Genomic DNA, 25,157 nt, shown 5'->3' on the forward strand with positions numbered 1-25,157 from the left:
TTTTATAGAAAATCATTCCCGTGTGATCATTTAAAAGTATCTATTTTATCTTGGATGTTTACATTTCCATAAGTGAAGTTTGTCAGTGACAATCCAAGATATAGAAAAAAGGTTATTGGGGGGGAAAAAGGTTGTGCTACACAGTCTGCCTCTATAAACCTATCTTGAATTTCAAGACTTCTTCCAGAGGCATTAATTTTTCCATATTTTCTTTACAAGTCTGAAATTGGTTGTTTGGGGGAGGGAAAGGTATGAATCTGTTCAAGAGGCATCATTTAAAGTCTGAGAGCATCAAATTCAAAAAATGAGGAATCCTTACAAGGAGTTCTTAATGCCTCAGTTTCAATTCATTGTGAAGGCTAAAGTGAATTGTGTGTGATTTTTCCAAAGTGGTACTTATTAGTATATTGGAAAGGAATAGGAATTGTAAAGCAAGTGAGCATCTTTTCAGCATGTAAGTCACTTCCTGGATATTAGACGCTTAGGGACACCTGCCTATCACAATGTTGTTTCTAACCTCAGCACCGCACGAAACTAGAAAATGGCTGACACCTGTGACTCAAGAGAAAGTCCTCGAGTAGCACACCACCTACAACTACAGGGTTCTTCATGGTGATTCCAATGTGCATGGACAGTCAGCTTCGCGACTTGTGGAATATAGATACTGGTACATCCGAGATTTACAAGTAATCAGTGGTAATGAACTTGCATCCATAATACCTTTCTAGAACAAGCTATTCTGGGAAGAATAAGTCTTGTTCTCTTGTGGTCTAAAATTTGCAGATTTCAGAGCAAATACAGGCATATGAAATACGCTATCCAGATGTCAGCTGTCCCACACACTATGTCCGATTTTATCATTTCGAAATTAAATATACTACTAAATCTCTCCTGGTAGTCATTAAAAAGATTCTCTGATAACAGAAGTGACATTTTTATAGTTTGGGGGAGAAAATGAAGGACTGGTCTCTACCATACACCTTATTCTCAAGGTCACAAAGATTTTCATCAAGTGGGCTAGAGAAATGGCTTAGCCTTTAACAGTAAGGCTTATAACCAAAAATAAAAGGTTTTCATCAGGTACCCAAATCATTCTTCCCTTTGCCCACATACTTGGAAAGCGATTATTGTAGGTGGATCTGGTCAAGGTGTTCTCAGCCATTACTCTAGGCAATGGACCTCTGACTTCAGCTCCTCCTTTGGGAGCATTCTCACTGATTCCTGAATCTTTCAAAAGTCTTCAATAATGGCACTCTCAATTTCACACCTCAATTAATGCACACATACAGATTATTAGTCTGAAGGAACCATTAAAAATTCCTTAAAATTATATACTTTATGAAACAAAAAGAGCTAAGACACAAGACAATTTTTTAAAAAAATGCATACACACGAGAGTGTGGAAGATTGAAGAGAGAGATTTTCATTTATTCCTTGGAGGTATGTTAGAAACCCATTTAAATCCAGTATCGATAATATCTGTAGATTATTCCAGCATGTTTGTCTTCCAATATCATCATTGAGGATGGAGTTGACCAAGAAAATATTCTTCTTAGAATTATATTGATGGGGAACTGGAAAAGTAAAGACACTCTCCTTTGCATACATATGTTTTGCAAAGATGTCTCTGAAAATGGCCACGGTGATGAACTTTGGAGAAGAGGCCATTGGAGAGTGAAGACAAGTCCAGTAATGAATTCAATACTGAGCCCAGCGAAGGCTACATGTCACCTGTCTCTATGTTGATATTACAGAGAAGTCAAATGTACAACCTCTTAAATAGGCGGTGATCTACTTTGAGAGATACATATGCTTTAAATGTGAAAGAAGGGATCACTTGTGGTGAAGTGTTCAGATAACAAAGACTTAAGAAGTTTACAGTGCTGATGCATTTCTTGTGGCCCACATTGGCAGATTATAAGAAATCACAAAGAGGATAATTTTGATTGTGATTATGTTTGTGACTATAATTGGGTAAAAAGGAGAAAGCAAGAAAAAAGAGCCAAATACCCAAAGTTAATCTTGAGAAAAATAAACTGAGGAGATATTAGTTTTCCAAACTTCATAATATACTACAGGGCTACAATAACAATGGCAGGTGGTGTGGGCATAAATGCAGACATTTACCTCAATGGAAACAAAGAAGGCTAAGGAGTGCATGCTTACATGTATAGCCAACTGATATTTACCAAGTGCATTGAGAATATATACTTGAAGAAGACCACCATTAACATATCTGGTGTTGGAAAAGTTGGATGTGTATACATATAAGACAGTAAAACAAGAACCTAGTGTATCAAATACTTAAATGCTCTTATCCTGACCAATACACATATGGATACTCAAAGTCAACCATTGGACTGATCACAGAGACCTCAGTGGAGGACTTAGGGAAAGGACTGAAGGAGCTGAAGGGGCCTTATCTGGCATCAGTGGGAGGGGAGGCCCTTGGTCCTGTGAAGGCTCAATGACCCAGTGTAGAGGAATGGTAGGGTGGTGAGACAGAAGTGGGATGGTGGGTGGGAGAGTGCCCTCCTAGATGCAGGGTAAGGTGGGATGGGATAGGTTTGCAGAGGGGAAACCTGAAAGGGGATAACATTTGAGATGTAAATAAATAAAATACCCAATTGAGGAAAGTAAAAAATACTTAGGCAAATAAAAAACATGAAAATATGGAGCTACTAGAAAAAAATTAAGGATATCCTTCAGAAAATTGGCATTGGGAGTTTGTTTTTGTTGTTGTTGGTGGTGGTGGTATTGCTGTTGTTGTTTTGCTGTTTCTTATGTAAGAGCCCAAATGCAGAGGATTTAGATGGAAAATACAGACGATAGAAGACTGCAAAGCATTGGCAGGGCACAGGAAACTCTCTCTCAGGTGCCAGAGACGAGAGATAGAGTAGCATGTTTGAAAGCTGTATGTCTAACCAGGTCTTGATAAATAAAAAAAAATAATAGCCTGGCAGGGTATGGTTAAAGGGGAAAAACTTGGCTCCATTGGTTGGACTGGAAGCTCATGTGGCCATAGAATACGGAGCTAACTCAGGAAAAGTGAGGAGGAGCTAAGATGGGACTGAGCAACCCCACTGCAGGCAAAGAGATCGAGTCAGGACTGTGAGGAGAAACCTGCACATCTGTGCTCCTCCCAGCGATGCTTGCAACCACCAAGAAACGCAGATACCTTCAAGTGTCCACCCGCTTGGGAATGATCATGGTAATAAATATGAAGTTTCCTACATGTTTTGTTGGGCCATGAAAAGGGAAATGTCTTGTCATTTGCAAAAGCATAGATGAAGCTGGAAACAATTGTGTTTAATGAAACAAGCTTCATGGAGGGGGACAAATATTGCTCATACCTAAACTCGAAAACAGCCCTACTTGCATAGATGTTTATATTATAGCAGTGACTACAGCCACCGAAGATTGAACTCTGGTCATTAGGTGTGGCAACACGAACCTTAACCTACTGATTTATCTCTTGACCTTTAACTCATATTTCTGAAACTCTATTCAAAATTCTAAAATAATCATACAATGAGATGGCAGTGTTCTGGGTTTCACTGCCACACTAGTGGTTGTGGTACAATGTATGTCTCAGACACAATTGATTTATACAGATTGGTGCACAATTCATGTAAATTTGGGAAGAGTCTAGCCTGTAAATGTTCTTCAACATCCATGTACAACTGTGGACAAACCACATCACTTCCAGTGTCCACTGTGATAAACCTACAGCTCTTTACAGCATATGAACACAGTTACCTATTACTTCAAAACATTTAAGACATCAATCATCACTTTCCTGGGGCATGGGTTATCAATACAAGGTTAGCCTTGAGCCGAGAGTAAAGGCTAGGGCCAGTACTGGGAGCGCCTCATCTTTGTTTTTAGTAAATGTACTGAATTTGTGTCTATCTGAGACCAGAGAGACCTCCAGAGCACATGGAGCAGGGCTAGAGAGATGGGCAGGTGGTTACGAGTGCTTTCTGGTCTCGTGGAAGACCAGAATTTAGTTCACGGCATCCACATGTTACCACAAGCATCTGTAACTTCATTTACAAGAATCCAGTGCCATGTTCTGTTAACTGTAGGCTCCTGCAAGCAAACAGTGCCCTCAGGCATACAAATGTGCATATAAAATAAAAATAAATATATAAACAAATACATATTTAAAATTTAGGAACAAGTCCTTTTCTTCTTAGCGAATCTTTCTTCTTAGCTAGTATGTTTCTGTGTTATTTCTGATGAGGACAGGGTAATAAAGAAAATTACCTTTCAATGTAAACTTTATCCACATCAGTTTTTACCCTATGAGTCTATAACTAATTCAGAAAATGCATTAATGTGTGTCAGATTTGCTTTAAAACACTGTCAAGCAAGAAGTGCTCATGTGTAGTTTAATGGAACCTGGTCACGGGGAACTTTACTAGAGATGTAGGAAATACCATAGGAGAGGAAAGGAAGCTGAGGAAGTATACATTCAGAACTATGTGGATGACTGGAGCATGACTCTGCTGGGAATTCTGTTCTGCATGTCTTGGTGAGTCAAGACCTTGGCACTGGTATTAGCAAGTTTAGCTGCTATACTCCAGAGTGCTGTGCTTGTAAGTGTATGAGTGTGTGTGTGTGTGTGTGTGTGTGTGTGTGTGTGTGTTAAACAAGAAATGTTAAAAATCAAAGTCAGAAGCCCTTTATTTCCAAAGTCACAAGAGACAATCTCGCCCACCAAAGGAAAGGACCTACACCAGTGTTTACGAATTTTCCCAAGTCTGAGACCCATCTTGTGCCATTGGGATTGAACTTGCATGTTCTATTATCACATAAAAATAGAACTTAAAATTGCATGATGCATAAGAAGGCTGTCAGTCTTGGCTACTATTAATGGCTGCATTTATATAGTCAGCAGTATCTTTGCACTATTTTTCCCAACATTCTCTAAGGGCCTTTATAAACACTTTGTATACATTTGCTTACAAAATCCTTTAAAACCAAATCAATGCTTTATCTTTCCCATGCCTCAGGCCAGGAAAACTCCACAAATCTCTGATATTATACAGAAGTTCACTATTATCCATGGGCATAAATAAAAGGATTCTCTTCCCCCTCCCTTCTTTCCTTCCTTCTTCCCTTCCTTCCTGTCCCTATGCCCCATCCTCCTGTCTTTTCTCCTCCTCTGTCTTGCCTCATCTCGAATGGATCGTTAAATAAAAACCTCCCCTTTAATAGAAAAATATTACAGCCTCAAATTATTTTTAAAATAAACATATCCTAATTTTGAGAGTTGCCATTCCTTCATAGGTTTAAAGGAAGATCTAATGTATGCAGCAAATTCATGCTCATCAGGGACAAAGGCGGGACTTCGAACCCTGTTTCAGCATAACATGCTGGACATTCACAGCCATTAATAATAAAATTTTCCCATCTATTTTAGATACAAACTTAAATAAATGTTTTCCTTTATTCCTGGAGCACATTGTTAAATGAAAGAAATATCTGCTCTTGGAAATTTAAGTCCTAAGAGCATGAATCGTAATTTTGAACAAACTGAATAGATCAACGATGGAAGGGAATACAATCAGTGCTGATGGAGACACCGGTTGTTGCATGTACAGGTTCCAATGCAGATTGAAAGATTCTGTGCAGCCGTTGAAAACCACTCATATGGCATTGCATCCATAGGTAGAAGTGTAGCAATTTTCTTCTACAAATTGCCTTTGTTGCTGAAAGAATACAGAAAGATTCTCCCAACTCTGTAGAATTTAACTCACCCAATGCTTTCTCTCTTAAATAAAAGTTTTCATTTGTGTTTGAAATTGTTCCTTTTTGTGGTACAATACTTCTTGAAATGAAGGAATGGATCCTCAGGTAGGCAACATGCTGCTGCTTTGTTCCAACAGCCCACAAATGGTGCTCCAATCTACTTAAGGGTGGCGGGAATAAGCTTGTTTAAATACAGAATTGAAGCATATAAGTAATTCATACTTACATGAATATAAAGGTAGATATTAATTTCTGGAAAAGCCTTTCTATCCTTCCAGCCACAGAACATGGTTTAGAAGCAAATTTTTTTGTTGTTTTTTTTTTAATATATATCAGTCACTTGTGGTTTCTCTTTCATATTCCTGGAAGTATTTCCATCAGGTGATTATTTTGCCATTTACAACAAGAATCCTTTGTGGCAAGTCACATGGTTGCTGTACAGGGACACCATCAGGAGAGGAGCATAGATTCAGGAGTACATAAAAATCAAGAGGTAATGAGGCTAAAAGCCATTAACATGACAAATTCTATTGTCGAAAGCCACATGCAATAAATACGTTTAACAAAATCAGATAGCAGGCTGTAATTGTTCTTTGGTACTGCTCTCTGGAAGATTTTCCAATTTTTATAATCATTAAAAATAAAAAAAAGGCACTCCTTGCTCCAAAGAACCACAAAGGTACAAGAATTCAGAAAGTCAGTCCCAACCAGTCTTAATGTGTCCATGAAACACGTTGCCAGGATTAAGACAGGAAACTGAGTAAAGACTTCATGGAGAGACTTTTTTTTCTTTTTAAGAAAACCTAACCTTTTCCAGAAGACTGCAGTCAACTATGAAAAGCCTAGTGTGGGAGCAATAGTCATCCCCAAGGAGAACCATACCATTTAACTACACATTATCAAACGATCAGCTCTAAAAACATATATACAAGTAAGAATCATACAGACTGAACTGGTTATACATACATACATACATACTTACATACATACATACATACATGAATATACTAACAATTAATTAAAAACAGAGGTGTGGATTTTAAAGAGTACCAAGAAGGGGATATAAGAAGCTTTAGAGTGAGGAAAGTGAAAGGAGAAATATTATAATTATATTATGATCTCAAAAAATAAAAATATTTTAAAGAGCTACCATTGGGAGTTCCATAGGTAATAATTCCCAAAAGGCCACTCAAGATCTAAGTTATAGAAACTTTCCAGAAGGTACGGACAAAGTGAAAATGCCAAGTTGAATTAAGATGTTTCTCACCTCCTCCGCAGAAGCATGTACTTGCTGATAAAAAGTATTATTTAATATTAATATTAAATACTCCAACAAACTGCTACATAAATTGCATTCTGTTCTCAACCCTGGCTGGCACTGCTGAAAATGTCTTCGAGTTAGTTACACTGGCTTGCTAGATGTCCAGTTTCTAGCTAAGTGGGAAACATTTACGTTGTGTGTCCCAAGGCAAAGTGAAATAGAGTGCTAAAAGGAATGTCAGGAGACTGAATATATTAGGTCAAGGGGAAATGCTTCCCACACTGTGGGGCTGATCTCTTGAAACCCAGGGCTCCACTTGCATCATTTCAGCTATCTACATAATTGTTTTAATTATCCAACCTTAATATCGCTCTTAGATTCCTTGTAATACTTTCTAATATCTCCCCGATGTTGGTAAATTGAATTTATATGCTTTCAACTTCCATTTTTGGGAAAACAAGATATAGATATAATCAAAGCCAATTTAAAGAGAAAAGAGAGGTTAAAACAATACTCCCAATAATGAAAAGACTTGGGCTTTCCACATTTACCCACTGTAAAAAAAAAAATTCATACATACATTAAGCTGTTTAAAACCAGTCATCAGGCATGATTGAAACCATCCTGGTACCAAGAAACCAGTCTTCAAATGCTTATCAAATAGTATCACTCAAGAAAGATTCAATTAGATTAAAGAGGAACACAAACAAATATGGGTACTTAATTTATTAATAGCCTGATTGTTACTAGGACGTTGAGAATGTGGGCTCTGTGGCAGAGAGACATGCACACACAGTTCTAATTAACACCAATCACACACGCTAATGGTAGAACCTACTGCTTAAGTAAATGAACATCCTTACCCCTGCTGCTTTGAAGAGCCTGATAGGCGTGCACTTTATTGACAAAGTAAGCTAATTTACAGAGTGATTGTCCAAGAGGGAGCTGCTGTTTATTTGCACAGTTTTTCCCATTGAACTCACAGGGCAAACATAGCACTTAAATTGTTAATTAAAATATCAACAGATAAAAACGTAAACATTGGGTTTTCTTCAGAGCACAGTGACATATCCTCACTCACAACCAGATCCGGATATGTCCTGATCCTTGATTTCCGACAACCAGTGTAACATCTAGACAACACAATGGTGACTCCGCTTCCTTCGTGTACGGAGGAGAGAAGTTCCTGACAAAAACCATGAAGTTTAAATCCGCTCATCCTCAGAGCACCAAGGAACCTAAGGAGGTCTCCTTTCCCTGTGGGCTTCAGTGAAACTCACCTGCAGGTACCAAAAAGGAACAGCTACATTTGAACAGCTTAGAGTGTTTTGAAAACAGTATACTGGTGGTGTGTCTTCTTAAACATCGGTCCTGAAGTTGAGATAAGAGTTCCAGTGTCCACACTAGCTCCAAATGGGAAGGGCAACTCAAACTTCAGCAACGCGTTTTGGGGCTCTGTGGAAGCATAGGAGTGGTTCCGGAAATGACGCCTGCATTGTTATGAAATACTGCTGTAGCGGGACGCATGCCCTCTTTGATTAGTTTATGTTGGTCTCCTTCTCAATTATTTTATTAACTTTGTGCCCTTAGGCTACCTACTCAAGAGGAACTCTCACTTGCTTGTTTTCTCAGAAAGCAGGGGAGAATATCCTTGCTACTGTGAACGAAGTCTGTTTAGCTAAGGAATACGTAAGTCCGGAAGTGCTGAGAACCCGAGGAGTGTTCCTAAAATACACTTCTTGGGCCTAATTTTCCTTTCCAAACCGGATTCTTAAGAAACCCAGACTTATTTTAGCAGTTGGAGGTGGTTTGTGGGATGAGAGGGATTGGTAAGATTCATTCTCTCTCTCTCTCTCTCTCTCTCTCTCTCTCTCTCTCTCTCTCTCTCTCTCTCTCTCTCTCTCTCTCTCTGTCGTCTTTCAGAAATGCCAGATTTATTTTATCTGTATCTGGTCCTGTCACCCACGGCTGGCTCAAAGAAGGATTCCATAGCTGGTTGAAGAAGAGAGATGAGGAACTAGGTTAGGAGGTGAGGGAGACAGGAGATGCTGCTGATGGTGGGGACCCCCCTTTGTCATTAACCTTGACTTTCCTAAGGAATGAATTTCTGCAGTGATTATGAATGAAGGGCTTCTTCTGGCTGTCATGCATACAAGCCCACACGCTCACACCAAGGGTGCATGTGTGTGGATACAGCCATGTAGTTAGGAAGGTGGACAGAATTTGAACAGACGGGTCTCTTAGCATACATACATGCTTATTATCACAATGGGAATATAGTGGGAAGTAACATAGATTACGGTTACCATTCCTCCACACGTTTGTAGGATTTACTAAGGCCAGAATTTAGCCAGGTAAAGCCAACATTACACCTTGCCCAACAGCTTTCAGGGAATTGAGAAGCCAGAGATGGTCTGGTGAAGGGCTTTTGTAAGGTTGATAAACCTTATCAGCAGAGTTAGCATTTGGAACTCTTTGGTGCTTATCGACTTGAAGCTTGCAATCCAGCCCTTGACAATGAAATTGGAATGTAAAGTCAGCAGTGACAGCCACATCGGTAATTCCAAAGTTTCTATTAGTCCTATTTAAAAGTTTTAAAAGGAAAAATGAATTTGTAGTAAGGTTTAGGCCAAACTAAAAAGACAAAAAAAGCAAAATAAATAACAAACAAAAAAAAATTATCTTAAATATGTCATCGATGCAAATTTACTTAGATTATTATTACTTTAAGGTACTTTTTGGAGTCTGCTGTGTTTTTTATACTTGTCTCACATAGCAGTTGGCTGTTGTCACATTTCAAGTTCTTAACAACCATACGTGGTCCATGAGGACTCTACCCAACAATAGAACTGTAAGCCTCGGTTCAACTCCTGTACACAGGGAAGCTACTCTAAAGCTGAGTTTCATATATATACATATATATGTATATATATAATATGCAATTTAATATATTGTGTTATATTAATATATTAATAAATAACATATTAATATATTTTTGTATTCCTATTCAGAAGGGAGAGAGCAGGGTTCCTGCAGTCATTCTGGTGATGTACAATGGACAGCAGAGCAGAGAACTGAATGTTCTGGAAGCTTGGTGGGGCATACTCAGGTATCATACAGTACTACTTAAGAAATACCATTCCCCCATGTTGGAATGATTACAGAAAAACACGTCAGCACACAAGAGGTAGCTGAAAAAGAAAAATGGCACCTGAAACTTCAACCCTTTCAAGACCAAAGCCACGATCTCTAGCCGCTGAACTTCTGACGTTCCCACTTGCTTTGTGTGAAATCTAAAGTGCCATTATGTCCCGCTTCTCTTTGGCCCTGGCTTCCCAAAGCTGTCTCTCAGTTCTTCAGTGTTAGCCTTAGTGCCCTGGCCGGTGCTTATCCACTTCCATGCCTAATTCTACCCGGCGTCTGCCAAGCACAAGTGCTCTGTCACTTCTGTTTCCTTTTTTATCTGCAGTCCCAGTCGCAAGAGCTGACACAAGGTATGCACTCAATAAATGTCAAATAAATAATTGACTACTTGAAGATAATTTGTATTTTCTAAATGTCAGTGGGAAAATTAATACCAAACATTGTTTTATAACATTTTTCTTATTAAAAATGTAATACTCACTCATTAAAGAAATTTGGAGAAACAAAATGGTATAATATATATATACATGTATGTATATATATAATATATATATATATAAAATATTGTTGCCAAAAAATGTATGTTTAATGTTAGCTTATTCTGTGTATGTTCTTTTTGTCTTTGTAGAAAATAAACATTTTTCAAGATTTCAAATTATATCATATTAATGACATTTTATCTATGCTGGGAAATAATTATTCAGTCATTACATAATATCCATTTATATTGATTTTTTAGAAGTATACTCTTACCATGAAAAGTTTTAAATATTTACAAAATAAAGAACACAATATAATTAGCATAGATGGATGTAATCTCCCAAATTTAATATTAATACTAGTCCCCTTTGTCTTATTGCATTTCTGATATTTATACTTTCATAATCACTAATCAATTTTTTGATATATTAATCATTTAATTGCTCAGCTACATTTGGCAATGAGAAATGCTTTGTGTTCTGGTGTTTTTAACCACACTCGAAAAACATTTTCAGCTACATTTTGCTCATGCCAGCATTTCCTTTTTTCTTAAAAATTTTTTAAAAATGAAACTTTTAAGTTAAAGGGCTTTTAAAAAAGTATGCATTTAAACGTGGAGAAATAGCTCAGTGCTTAAGAGCTCTGGCTGGGGACCTGAGTTCCTTTTCTCTGCAGCTTACACAATGGGTGGCTAATAGCTGCCTGCAACTACAGCTCTAGGGGATCTGATGCTCTCTCTGGACTCCTTGTTATATAAACACACACACACACATGTACACACATGTACACACACATGTACACACACACAGATACACACACAATATACACATATACACACGCATACACACACACATGTACACATACACATACACACAGACACACAGACACACACGCATACACATACACATTTTTAAAATGTCTCTACTTATATAAAAATATGCTTTTATAATTCACTGTGAAATAGACAACACAACTGTAGTTACATATAATCTCTTTAGTTTTTGTGGATTTATTTGATAATTACTAAAATTTATAAACATGGCTTAGAATTTTTGTTTAAGAACTATTATGTACTTTTTTTTTCTTTAAGAATTGTCTATTTTTATATATTGGTCATTTGTTCATTGCCATTCCCTTAATAATTTGTAATACCAATCCGCAGCTTATAATATATAATATATAAGGTTAATATAATATTTTATAGGACAAATTATAAGCATTTGAGACTTTGGCATTAATTTCATTACACTAGAATTACTCAGTTATAGCCATTAATAAATTCCCATACTATATCTGGTTTTTAATTTTATTTCAAAAAAGTATTTTTTAATCTGATATATGCTGGCCTATATTTGATTTTTCTGTTTTTTGTTTTGTTGTGTTTTGTTTTGTTTTTATTTTTGGCCTTTGTTTTTTCTGGAAATTATTTTGATGGAAGTTATAAGGCTATGAAAGGTCTATTCAGGGGTTGGGGATTTAGCTCAGTGGTAGAGCGCTTGCCTAGCAAGCGCAAGGCCTGGGTTCGGTCCCCAGCTCTGAAAAAAAGAAAATAAAATAAAAAAGAAAGGTCTATTCACTACTAATGATTAACACCAATACAATCTGTTGAGCCGTCTACAAGCTTCTTATCTTTATCATACATTGAACGCTAATGTATCAGAGAGTTTGACAGACACTAATGTGACTGATTTTTTTCCCATCACGTATATGATTATTACTTGACATAATTGGAAGTGGGTTTATAATCACACGTTATAACATCTGGCTAAATACTTCCTCAGCCGTAGTCCTTTAAGACCTGTACTCTCCTTATCCTACCATGGTTCTGGTAATTTCCAATGTTATTTTCACTAACATCTTCATCGTCTCATTCTCAGAGCTCTATGTTATTGGGTGAAAACACTGCCTTCTTCTTCATCCCCCACCACATCCTTACATGTTAATCCAAGATCAGCAGACACCTGCATAGTGAAGAGGCAGCGTTGCTTCTGCTCATTCCCTGACATCTGTGCACGATTACTTGAGAATTAAAGAACTGTGTTCATGCAAAGGTTTATACAGTCCTCAACTCTGAGACAGAGCATTGGAATGCTCGCCATGAAAGCAATGGACATTTGACTTCCTATATCATTTCCGAAAACTACTTTAGCTTCCTTTTTGACCAACTGGGGATATTTTTAAAAAGCTGTCAACTTCCACCAAAATTTTCCAATCAGGGAAATCTCAGGAGACAAAACCTTGTATGCCTTTTAATGTCCCCAGTTTACATCAATGTGCAGCTCCTATAATCAATCAACTAATTAATATTGGTGGTGTTGTCACTGTCACCAAGTATTTGACACAAACAACTTGAGAGGAAGGGGGTATTGATTTAGCTTAGGATTCATAGGATTTTCTACATCATGGCCTGAAAGTTGGCTCCTTGGTGCAGACCAAACCATAAGCCTGGGAAATAGAATACAGCAGGAAGGTGTCAGAGCAAGATATAGCCCTCATGGACACAACACAACAGGAAACATCCTTCAAATAGGTATGAACACCAACTTTTCACCACTTCCCAATAATCTATTGGTGATTCCACAAATGGATTAACCCATTGTTTGTGGCAAACCCCTCTTAATCTTATTCTCTCTGAAAATGACCTGACAGGCCCACACTGGGGTATGCTTCACTAATCTGGGTGCTTGTCAATCCAATTGAGTTGACAAACAAATTTAATCACTATAGTAACTAAGGCTGAGAAGCAAGTGTTTGCCCTGTCAAAACATGTCTTCTTTGACTGTAAATCATGACTCTATTGGGATTTCCCCATTGATTGATCAGCCCAGGAAGAAACTTAGGCAGTGCCCAAAGTTCAAATTTCTTCCAGCTTTTTGATCCGAAGTTGATTTCTCTGAACCTCAGGTTTCCCACTAGTAACATGATACACTTTTGCCTTATCACGACATTTGATTCCCCAGTCTCTAATTCATCCATGAATGCTTATTAGAAAGCAGAGTGCTCACCTCCCACTCTGCTTAGCAATGTGTCCCAATTGTGTCCATGCATAGTGCCATCTGAGATATCCTGACTCATGAAGAACTGAGGAATACATAGTGATGTCTTAATGCCTACCCTATGATTATATACAAGGAGGCTTTCCAGAAATCCTTCTAGAATCTACCTGTATCCTCTGCCTTTGCAAATGCCATGTCTTATGTTGCAATGAACAAGTCCTTGTTCAACAACAGACTGTAAAGGGAAAAACTGCGTAATTTCATGGCTAAAGGCATCTGTCCTTCATGGTTGTTAGGTACGAATAAACCTGGTGCTGAGAAATCTTTTTAGAAAGAAGTTCCTGTTTCTAAAACTCCGTCCTCTTTACCAATAAAACTGAGGGTGAAATTTTAAAGACCCCAAATTGCTTTTAAGTAAGGCTTCAAAAGTCTGACTTAGAAGGTTAACCACCCCAAAATGTAACCACACCCCTAGCGGGAAGCCATTAAGAGATTTCTCACTGTAATAGGTGCAGATAAAAAAAGGACTTTTCCCTACACTATATTAATCATTTTGTCACCAATGAAACCATAGTGGAAATTAATCACACACATAATATCCAACTGTTCTTCAGTTGGACTCCTAGCCTCAATACAAATTATGTCAAGAATGAAAGCAAGTACGAATTAATGCGTTTTATTTTTCTTAATCCTCTGTTTTCAGTCTCTCTCTCCATCCCCACCCCCTACCAACAACACAGTGTTTACTCAGCTTTTGTGCAGAAGGGTTCCAAGTGTCGGTTTGACACCTGAAATCTGAACGATTAATACCAGTGAGAAGAACTCGACCAATGGTTCAGCAAGCCATGAATAAAATCACTGAGCCAAAGGTCAGCACAAGTTAAGTTGTAGCTTTGTCTTCCCTTCGGAAAGAAGAAGAACGAGAAGGAGAAAAATGAGAGAGAGAGAGAGAGAGAGAGAGAGAGAGAGAGAGAGAGAGAGGCAGATGGAGACAGAGACAGAAACACAGAGAGATAGACAGAGACAGAGACACAGAGAGTGACAGAGAGGAGGACATGGGAAGGAGAAAGGGAAAAGGAAGGGAGTCAGGAAAGAAGGCAGGGAGACAGGAGGGCAGGCTAGAGCTGAGGGGGGAGGGAGAGAGGGAGGGAAGAAGGAAGGGAAGGAGGAAGGAAGGAAGGAAGGAAGGAAGGAAGGAAGGAAGGAAGGAAGGAAGGAAAAAGAAAGCAATTTCTTCAGGCATTAATATCTATTCCCCGAGGACAATGCAAACACAGCCTGTCTGGTCATTTCCCCCAATACAGACACCTTCTGTTATTAGACTTGCTGTGTTTGCCACCCAGCCTGGTGGAACGGCCCACTTCAGCAATTTCAAATCACAGTTAAATGCTGATGCCCCCAGGGCTTTGACTACTGCAAACAAAGTGAGCTCAAAAGTTGCAGAAGCTTCCCTAAAGTGTGCTATAGGGCTGTAAATTTCACATGATGGCTATTAAGGGGGCAGAAGTTGTACTCAAACCATCTTACAATCAGCTCTCCTCCCGGGGCTTTCCGGTCAGGGCTGAGAAGGCTCCCAGACCACACCAGCCAAAAGTACTGTGTAGTATTGATTAATTAGGGGCCCGGCCATCCAGTGTTTGAAACTTTTATGTATCTGACGGAGGACTGTGTTTAATGTAAATGATAGATCTTACATTGCAGGAAGAATATTTTAAACAGCAGGACCAGTGCAAAGCCACACGCTAACAAACGCTCGATAAATATCAATTAATGATGAGGGCCTCGGAGGGCGGCTCCAGTAAGTGGAGAAATGAAACCTGGCCATTGTATAAGCAAATCAGACACCACTGAGCATAAAGTAAACACAGAGATTTTTTTTTAAAGCTGGTCATTATTTGAGCAAGAGCATGCTTTTATTAAGTTAGAAGTCTCCTTTTGGGTCAATTCAAAGTTAATAAAATACTAGGCTCTCTCATCTCTCAGGTTCCCCACATGTGGTTCTGAGACAGACGCCACAAGTTTGGGTAGTGAATAAAGGGATAAAGTATATGACTTAAATGAGTCTATACTTGATACGACAGCAATAATAATCAACACATCTAGCTCATTAAGAAGTCATGTGAAATGTCATTTTGACATTTACGAGGGATTACTTGAAGTGGTGAAAAACCCTTTGAGCACCGCCATTATGTGTCACTCCACATAGAGCAAAGCACATTGCCCCGCTTGGATACAAAGTACTTGGTGGTCATGTGATGTGCCGGGTAAGATTGGAACCTTAATAGTTTAAAACTTGACACAGTGAAATAATACCCAGCCTGCTCATGACTCGGAGAAGCTCAGGCAGAATTTCAACAAGAATTAAAGATACAGAAAAAGTGTGTTCAGCTAAAAGAAACCATTATTTTGAAGTCAGAGAGTTACAAACACATTTCTGAGATGCTGATAATGACAAGATGATATTTCTACTTAGTTAAATAGAATTTTCAACATCCACGTTCAAGTTCATAAAAATACTTTGAATGATAATTACCAAACCTGCCAAGTGCATTTATAAAGACAGCATATATGTTGATCGTAGCAAATGTCTATATTTGGGATGTTGTATATAAACATAGACATTCAGTAATTATCACAGTTGCTGTTCATTTTGGTGGGAGGAGACAGAACAAATACAAAAGCAATCATTTCATTTATGAAATAGAAGCATACTCTTCAGATCATATTCCAACCCTACCTTATAAATTTAGAGTGGCCTAAACTTCTTAATACTTAAATAATATTGAAGATATACTTATATCAAAGATTCACAAGGCTGCCTTAAAACATCTTAGGCAGGAGAGATTAAAATACATGGGAAAGTAATGCACCAGGGTAGTCAAAGAATTTAATATCGAAGGCCAGACTGGGCATCACACAAAATGTTGTTTTGTGCATGTGCATGTGTATTGTGTGTGTGTGTGTGTGTGTGTGAGTGTGTGTGTGTGTGTACGTGTATGAGTGTTTTGTGAGTGAGATTTTATATATATATACATATATCACATATATAGGTATACTATATACACATGTGTGTTCTTGTGTATATATGTGTGTGCACATACAAATACTTTAATAAAGACTTTCATGGATCCAGAGCTCACAAATACACTTAACTAATGAACTTGGCATACCAACTGGACTAGTCAAAGTTCTACCTCCCATTCTACTCTCTGCCAAAAGCACAGGATAGAATGTAGACCCTTTACTTCTCTGATACTTGTGTCCTAGAGTCCACAATGTAACAACACTGAATCCTACGAGCAATATAGTAAAGACACACAACAGGGCCTTAACAGCACTCGCTTTAACATGTTCACACATGAGGTTAAATACTTACCATTAACCGTATGAAATCCCAGACCAAAATGAAAGCACATACTTCTCAAAACATACTTTTTTTTCTTGTGTGCCTTAGACCAGTTCTTCAATTTCACATCTTTTTATTTTAAACTTATTTGTGTGTGTGTCCGTGCATGTGCACATGCGCAAACGTACCATAGCAAGCACACATGTGGAAGTCTGAGGCTTCTGTTCCACTCTTCCAAAATTGGGGTTCTGGAGATAAAACTTGGTTGTCAGTCTTTATAGCAAGCAACTTCACTTTTTTACAGGCTGAGAGATCTCTCAGACCTAGCTCCTGCACTCTCTATATTATCTATTTATGAAATTGTACCTTTATTTCTATTCTATTCCTCTCCAAAATTAAACTACTCTTGATAAACTTTGATGGCATTCCTAAGGGATAAGATTTTGCACAGTTCCTTGTAAGAGAGATATGTGTGTTATGTATATATATATATATATATATATATATATATTATATGCATGTGTATGTATATATGTGCATACATATGCACAGATATATGTCATATTTATGCTTTTATATCCATACATACATTTATCATAGGGTGTGAGACATCTAATGTTTTAAATGACTATCAAGGACTTGGGATGTGCTTCTATTTGAACAGTACCTTTCTATACCAATTCTGAGTTTGGATTCCTAGAATCCATGTAAAAGTATGGACATAGTGGCTTATATGTGCAACCCCAAATCTAGTATAGCAGAAGTGTGGTGTTTTGAATGAGAACAGCCACCATTGACACATATGTCTAAACACTTGTTCCCCAGCTGGTGGAACTATTTGAAAAGGATTAGGAGGTGTGGCCTTATTGAAGTAGATGTTTAACTAGGAGTGGGCTTTGGGCTTTCGAAAGTCTCATACAATTCCCATTGTTTCTATATTTCTGCCCTATTTGAAGACCACGATGAGCAGGAGCTCTGTGATTGCCTGCTTGCTTGCTGCCATGGTCCTTGTCAAGATAGTCATGGATTCTAACTCTAGGGAACCTCAAGTCCTCAATTAATGTTTTTTTTCATAAGTTGCCTTTCTAACGATATTTTAAAACAGCAATATGAAAGTCAGTAGGACACACGATTTTGAGAGATTGGTGGTTCTGTCCTGCTCATTAACCAACTAGCCTAGCCAAATAATGAGCTTTGGATTCTATGAGACTTGTTCCCAATTCTAAGATGAAGAATGATCAAGGAATGACATTAGACATCTACTTGTAGCCGCCATAGGCTTTCCTACACAATGCACATGCGCAGCCATAAGCATATATATATATATATATATATATATATCCACAAAATAGTGAATACATTACACACGCACACACCACACACACACACACACACACACACACACACACACACACACATGCACACGCACACACCAATTAGCGAGTCATCTTCAAAAGTTACGGTGGGATGCAGTGTCGAATTGCATTAAAAGAATTCCTACTGTGGAGCTTTTTTATACCTATCAGTTTTATGTATTTATCAGTGATTGTAAGCTTCAAACAATGCAGTATAATAATGTTCATCGTCTCACCAAATTCCAGAAGAGCCCCTGAATCTCCCACTGAGGAGTTTCAAGAGTCCCTACACAACCAACTTCACTTCATCTAATATAATATGTTTTGTTTAAGTAGCCTCTGTTTGTGCTACCCCTTGTAATATGGTTGATCTGCCAGGAGCCATACCCTTAAAGAAACCTGACTCCCAGTAGCCATCAATTCCCACTAACATCTTGGTTACCAGTGGGAATTCATGTGCACTTTATGCTAGGCGTGCTGGTACATTTCTGAGTTTCTATAAACAACTGTTTCTATTTATCCAGAAAATCATTTTGTCACAGTCATCTTCCTCTTCTGATTCTTATAGTCTCTCTGAACTATCTTCTATGATAATTTCTGAGTCTTGGGGAAATAGATGTGGTTTAGATTTCCCATTTATGGAGAAGCTTTCCATAGTCCTTTATTCTCTACATGGTGACAAGTTGTGGGTTTCTTTATAAGTCAACATCTCCTGTAAGAAGTTTCTCAGATGAAGACAGATAGATGAACTAATCTATGGGTATATCAAAAAGTCATTAGGGGTTTGCTTTAACACTATGCCACTTAGTTAAATCATAGTATTTGGTTTGCCCCTAGGTTTTATGGCCCACCTAGACTCAGGTATTTTGTCACAATAATAGTGTAAGGTATAGGCTCCATGTAGAGGAACTGGCCTTTAATACTATCAAAATCTGTTTATTTACACCCTGGACATTTTGTGACTATTGCACTAGTAGGCAAATCTTGTCTGACAAGACAGTGTTGTAGTTCACAGAATTCAACTAGATAAAATTGATGATTATTTTTCTCCTCTGGTAGTGTGCATGGTAGCTTCCTGTATTAGGAGAGTTAGCCTGTGGGGATGAAACTTCCACATCACCCCCAGTTTGACTCTTCTCTATTCTAGGAATTCAATATGCGAGGACCAGCAATTTGTTCCTGTTTTCAATTACAGGAAAGTAACCACGTAATAGACATTAATATTCGAGGGGGTTATGGGACCATACTGAACAATAATTCCAAGAGTTAGCCTGTGGATGGTGCTGAGACCTGTATTTGTTTTATGATTACAAGTGGGGTCATTGTCTCTTCCTCTTCCTCAGAGAGTAACCCAGTTTTAAAAAGAACACATGCTTTCATGCATACACACACATACACACACACACACACACACACACACACACGGCCATGCACACACACATGCACACACACAAACTTTGTCACTGCAACCTTCACTGATATGTGAAAGGCAGCTGAATGAAGGTAAGCTTTCAAGATACATTGAAGGCCCACAGGCAAGGTAGAGGTATTACTAAATATTTGTACTGGGGCATTAAAGTAAAGTTTACCCTGTGGGTTTCCTCAGTCATTCTAATGCTCATTTGTGTTCATACATTAAATAAAATGGTGGATATTTTCCAAGAGCACACAAGCTTCAAATGCTGTATTTATTGACATTCATCTAGCTAACTTAAAATGAAAATTATTGCATTTATTATAGCAAAACCTTTACCATTTTCCCTTCCATGTGTCTATATTAACCGTTGATAAATTCTGACTGTGTACTTTTGTGTGGTTAATTACTGTATCAAAAATGCATAATATCATAAGGACAAATGTCTTACAAATCTGTGACAGGAATCCGTAAGGAGTTAGCATCTGTCGAATAGTTGGAACTCTGCAAAGGCAATGGATTCTAAGCAACTGCTTTTCAGAGTGAATCACAACTATATTTACCAAATGCGTTAGTCTGGATGGATATCAGCTGGTGAGAGCTTTTCCATTCCTCTCTGTGTTAAAAATCTGCTTTGTTTTGCAATCCTTATTGGTGTTCACCCTTTTCGCAAAGGAAAGGCTAATTTTTTGTTGCTTGAACATGTAGATCATGTAGACAGAGCAAAGTTGACTAGAGGTGCACACAAGTTATTTGAAACCTCAACTTCCAAACATAGAGAGAGGACAGGGCAAGTATAAGCACTGGTGGGAGAAGCCAGGGTGGAGGAGGAGGAGGAGGAGGAGGAGGAGGAGGAGGAGGAGGAGGAGGAGGAGGAGGAGGAGCAGGAAGAGAAGATGCTAGGAAGGTAATAATAGAACATTTGACTGATGTGGGGTGATTCACTAAACAAAGTCCTGTCAACATGTGCATATCCCCTGTTTAGATGTACTGGGAAGCCTGGCATTGGCTTACAGATTCCTAACACCTGTGAATTCATTGTCATCCTCAGTGGCATCATCATGGTGGTCTTTACAGGTGCCATAAGAATGTGTTCAACTGGTACTGTTCTCAATGAGTGACCTTTCCTCTGATCCATTCTGGCTAAGTTTCAGGACCAAAAGACACTCCAACAATATCCTAGCAGTTGTTACTACGTTGTTGAGACTTCTGGTGACTTCTTTGACCACCACAAATGAGGTTTTGGGAAAGGGGTGGGATGCATTCCAGAAGGCAAAATTTTAATCATTCAACTGCTACTGGTGAAAATCATTAATTTATTTTTGTTTCAAGCATCTACTTTCTATAAAAGACATTTTTTAAGTATTGAAATTTTCAAAAAATATTTAAAACCAAGACAGCAGTGGAAGGATACAATAGTAGCTGAAAATAAAAACAAACAGAAAGCAAGAACTTATTTTATAACAGGGGATTTTTTTTTTTTAGTTCAGTGTAACTAGTCAATACTGACACTCTGCTGGTAGATATATCATTATAAATTTGTCTAAAACCAAATGATCTACCACACCAAGAGAAAATATTTTACATAAACAGAGGATTTGAATGACATTGATAACAAATGTATCTTGCTTTCTAGGGCTGATTATGGGAGAAGCTGTGCCTACATACTGTAAGGGTAACGGAAATGCCTATACCTTCTGCTAAGGCTGTAATCTCAGAACTGTGTTTAAAACCACCACAGTCACATCTGCAAAATCAATGATTTTGTCTAAAGCAAGCATAGTCTCAAAGATGTTGACTATCTTACCTTAAGTCTCCCAGCTAAAATGTTCCATAAGTGTCAGATGACCTGAGTCTGTAATTTTAATAAACCAAATATTTCAAATGAGTTTTCTGGCACTGTGATTTTAATGATGTTTAGAGACACGATCACACATTATGAGTTGGCAGTGCTATCCTTAGGTTGTAAATAATATTCCTAAATCTCATTTGAACATGTGGTTCCCAGGACAGTGTTTCAATATAGAGAAGATAGATAACAGTCGATATTTCTATACTGCATCTCAAAACATCATGTAGCCAGAACTCACAGTGGAAGCAGGAGATCCTTATGAATTTAAAAAGGTTGAATATGGGATCAGCATTTGTTGCAAGGTAATCAGGATCCCATGGAGGATGAATAAGGGTAAATATCACAAAGCGTGTGTGGGAATTGGGAGAATAGTAGCGGGAAGATAGTGAGTAGGGTTTCATTCGAAGAGGGTGAAAACGGTTCTGGAAATTCAGAACCCTAGGCACTGGAGCATACACACCATCACATGACTCATATAAAGGCTGGGGTCCCCAAAAAGATAAGAAAACACATAGGAAAAGAAATTGCTTAGATGTAGAAGATAAGGAAAATAGCAATTGATTTAAAACTACTCATTTAACAAATACAGTTTGCTAAATGCCAGTTACATTTTCAGTATGCAAACATCTTCATTCTTATATTATGAAATGCTCATAAATCTACAGTGTACATCAATGGGAATCAGTTTAGACCACAGAGCACTTGAATATGAAACACAGAATGATGAAAGCAGTTTCGTGAATGGGCATTTTATTTCATTCCTTGTCATACGGTATGAGAAGACTAAAACAAGTTAACCATCAAGAACAAATAAAAATGAGTTTATGTATTATATGGGGTGTGTGTATTTGTGTGTGTGTGTGTGTGTGTGTGTGTGTGTGTGTGTGTGCGCGTGTGTGTGAAGTAATTAGACCTTAATTCCATTGGGAAATGGTGAGTTTGTTAGGATGGCGTTCTTGAAATTGTGTCAGGACACTGTAAGGTATTTTACAAAACAGTGATAAAAATGTTGCTTTTGACGTGTGAGAATGTTCTGGAAATCTCATACAAAACATGCACGTAGTAAAGCAGCAGGCATCCAGCTGCTATGCCAGTCATTAAGTTAATATCACTCATTCTAATAAACATTTTTAAGGGGATGTCTGATAGTGTTTTGAGACTTGGGCTTGAGGTATCCTCGGAAGATGAACACACAAAGGTGAAAGGGACAGGAATATAGTCACTTAACCCTGAATGTTACAGAAGATATAGATTTAACAGAGCCAGAATTCCTATACCACCAGTATCTAAAGTAATAAGCAGCCCCAGGAGGAAAGACCTCAAACTGAGTTTTCAATAATGAGAGCCACAGATTCTGGTATATAGGGGAAAGGAGTTGGGTCCCGAGCATGAAAATTCCCGTGAGCAAATTCAAATGACTCTATGATGAGCAAAGGCAGAGGAAGGTAGGCAATTTAGTCTGGCTATAATTGAAAGCCTGGGACTGGTTGGGGGCAAGTGATTAGGCAACGGGGTACGCAGTCCTGCATTTTTGGAACATGGGGAAAATACATCCAAACAGTTAATTCTGTTTACTACAATCTTTTATTGCAGGTCAATTTCTTTTCATCAACCTGAATAAAAAGTAGTTGAGGGGCAGAGTATTGGACATTAAAGAATGCCAAATTCCTTTTTTCCACACAATTAGCCTCCCTTTCTGTGGAAAGACCCTTCCGCTGTGAATGGCATGCCCTATGTTGGGATTGTGGACCATACAAAGAGGAAGAATGGCAGGTGAGCTCAAGCATTCATCACTCTCTGCTTCTTTACTGCAAACGCAACATGGCCAATTGCCTCATAGGATTGCCTATCTGCTGCTAGGACGTCCTTGCCCTGATGAACTGTGATTTCAAACCGTGAGCCAAAACGAGCCCTTTCTCGCTGAAAGTGCTTTGGTGGAGTCATTCTATCAAAAATGGGGAAAGCAGTATGGTGACAATGACCTTTACGTTCACCTTTAAGTATTTGATTATCCTTCACTTCCTCTTCTAGATGTGGCTGGGCATTTGGCTCTTTCAGGAATTTTCTTGTTTCTAGAAAGGTTGTGGTCTCATCACGACCCAGGAAAGGCTCTATTGGTGCATTTCCTGTGTTATTGTACATAAATATGCCAGTTTTTCATTAGACTGCCTCGCTGTTTAAACTTCAGTTCTTAACACAGATTCTAGACGTACATCCGTTAGCTTTAGTGAGCTAAGGATTACAAGATTCATGGATAGCTTTTTGGTGATTTTTAAGTAATTGGTGGTGGTAGATAATGCCATATCCAGTTGATTACTTGCAAACTGTCATTGCGATATTTTAGAAATTATTATAGATGGGCTTATTATTGATGATAAACACAGATTTATTCAAATTTATGATTTGGTTTTTGATTTTCCATTCAGTTATGGGACATACATTACGTTTTAGAAATATTATTTAAAGTGTGTGCTACATCCTTACAGAAATGATCACAACCACAAAGTTGTTCTTTCTTGACCCTACAACTTAAAATTCCTTATCTGCATGTTCACTTGGGCTGAGTATTAGGTCAGTTACAGTGGGAGCTCACCTTCTAGATTCAGTAGTTCATTAACTGTAGGGAGCTAGCCACTCACTCACCATTTTCTGCTTAGAAATTCTGTTATTTAGGCACCTAACCCATGAGGGCCCAGGGAGTGGCAAGGTCTGGTGGGGTGGGGATGGAGGCCTGGAGACTGTCCTCTTGGAGACAGGGAGGAGGTATGGGATGAGGAACAGAGGGTGGACTGGGAGGGGGATAATGACTGGACTGCAAAAACAGATTAAAGAATAATAATTTTTAAAATTTAACAATAAATTCTGTCATTTAAACAGAGAAGGTGGTGAATCAACAATGGGAGGCTGAGATTATTTATAGCTATTTATCAATCATGTCCCCTCCCAGGAGGGCCAGTGACAGAATGAGGGGACAGGCGACCCCGACTAGCGGGAAGAAGAGAAAAGAGACAGAAAGAAAATCCCAAACATATCTAAGTAAAGGTGTCCACAGTTCTGCGTCAACCTTCTTCCTCTTCTTCAGTCTCCTTATGGACGTGAGCATCTTTAGAACCTAGTTCTGGTGCACTTAAGTCAGTGAGATTCAGAGATTTCTCACTTGCAACAAATGTCCGAACGCTTGCAAAATACAAGACAAGGTCAAAGTTTCTCTTCAAATTACGCATTTCAATTATTTCCCTGATACATGGCACATTTTCTTAAAACATTTCAGTTGGGTAGTTGCAAACTTAATTCTAGTAACTAATTAGTGGAAAAGCAAGGTCTGTGAGAAACAACGCTTCCTACACTGCATGTGTAAAGAGGGAAATTAGAGGCAATTTAGAATTGTAGGAGCATAGAACGAGTGGAGTCGAACCCTTAAATTTGATATTCTACTACTGATCCAAGAACTCATTTAAAACATTAGACCCTCCGTGGCAACTAACATCAAAGCGAGGTTAAAAATGTGATTTTTTCCGATCAAAAGCAAAAATACACTTGGAAATTTTGGTC

The 25,157-nt window shown here is 38.3% G+C and overlaps 1 long non-coding RNA gene and 1 pseudogene across 1 annotated transcript; one reads left to right on the forward strand and one right to left on the reverse strand.

Annotated features, from left to right (window-relative positions):
• The window catches only part of LOC108352072 (uncharacterized), a 2,585,468-nt pseudogene that overhangs the window by 783,087 nt on the left and 1,777,224 nt on the right, over nucleotides 1-25,157 (reverse strand).
• On the forward strand, nucleotides 8,537-10,542 carry LOC134480778 (uncharacterized). Its single transcript, XR_010055592.1, has 2 exons — nucleotides 8,537-8,707; nucleotides 10,030-10,542. It is a non-coding gene; the product is annotated as an uncharacterized LOC134480778 (long non-coding RNA).

Source organism: Rattus norvegicus, chromosome 10 (assembly GCF_036323735.1).
Source record: "Rattus norvegicus strain BN/NHsdMcwi chromosome 10, GRCr8, whole genome shotgun sequence".
In the NCBI taxonomy this organism is placed as follows: domain Eukaryota; kingdom Metazoa; phylum Chordata; class Mammalia; order Rodentia; family Muridae; genus Rattus; species Rattus norvegicus.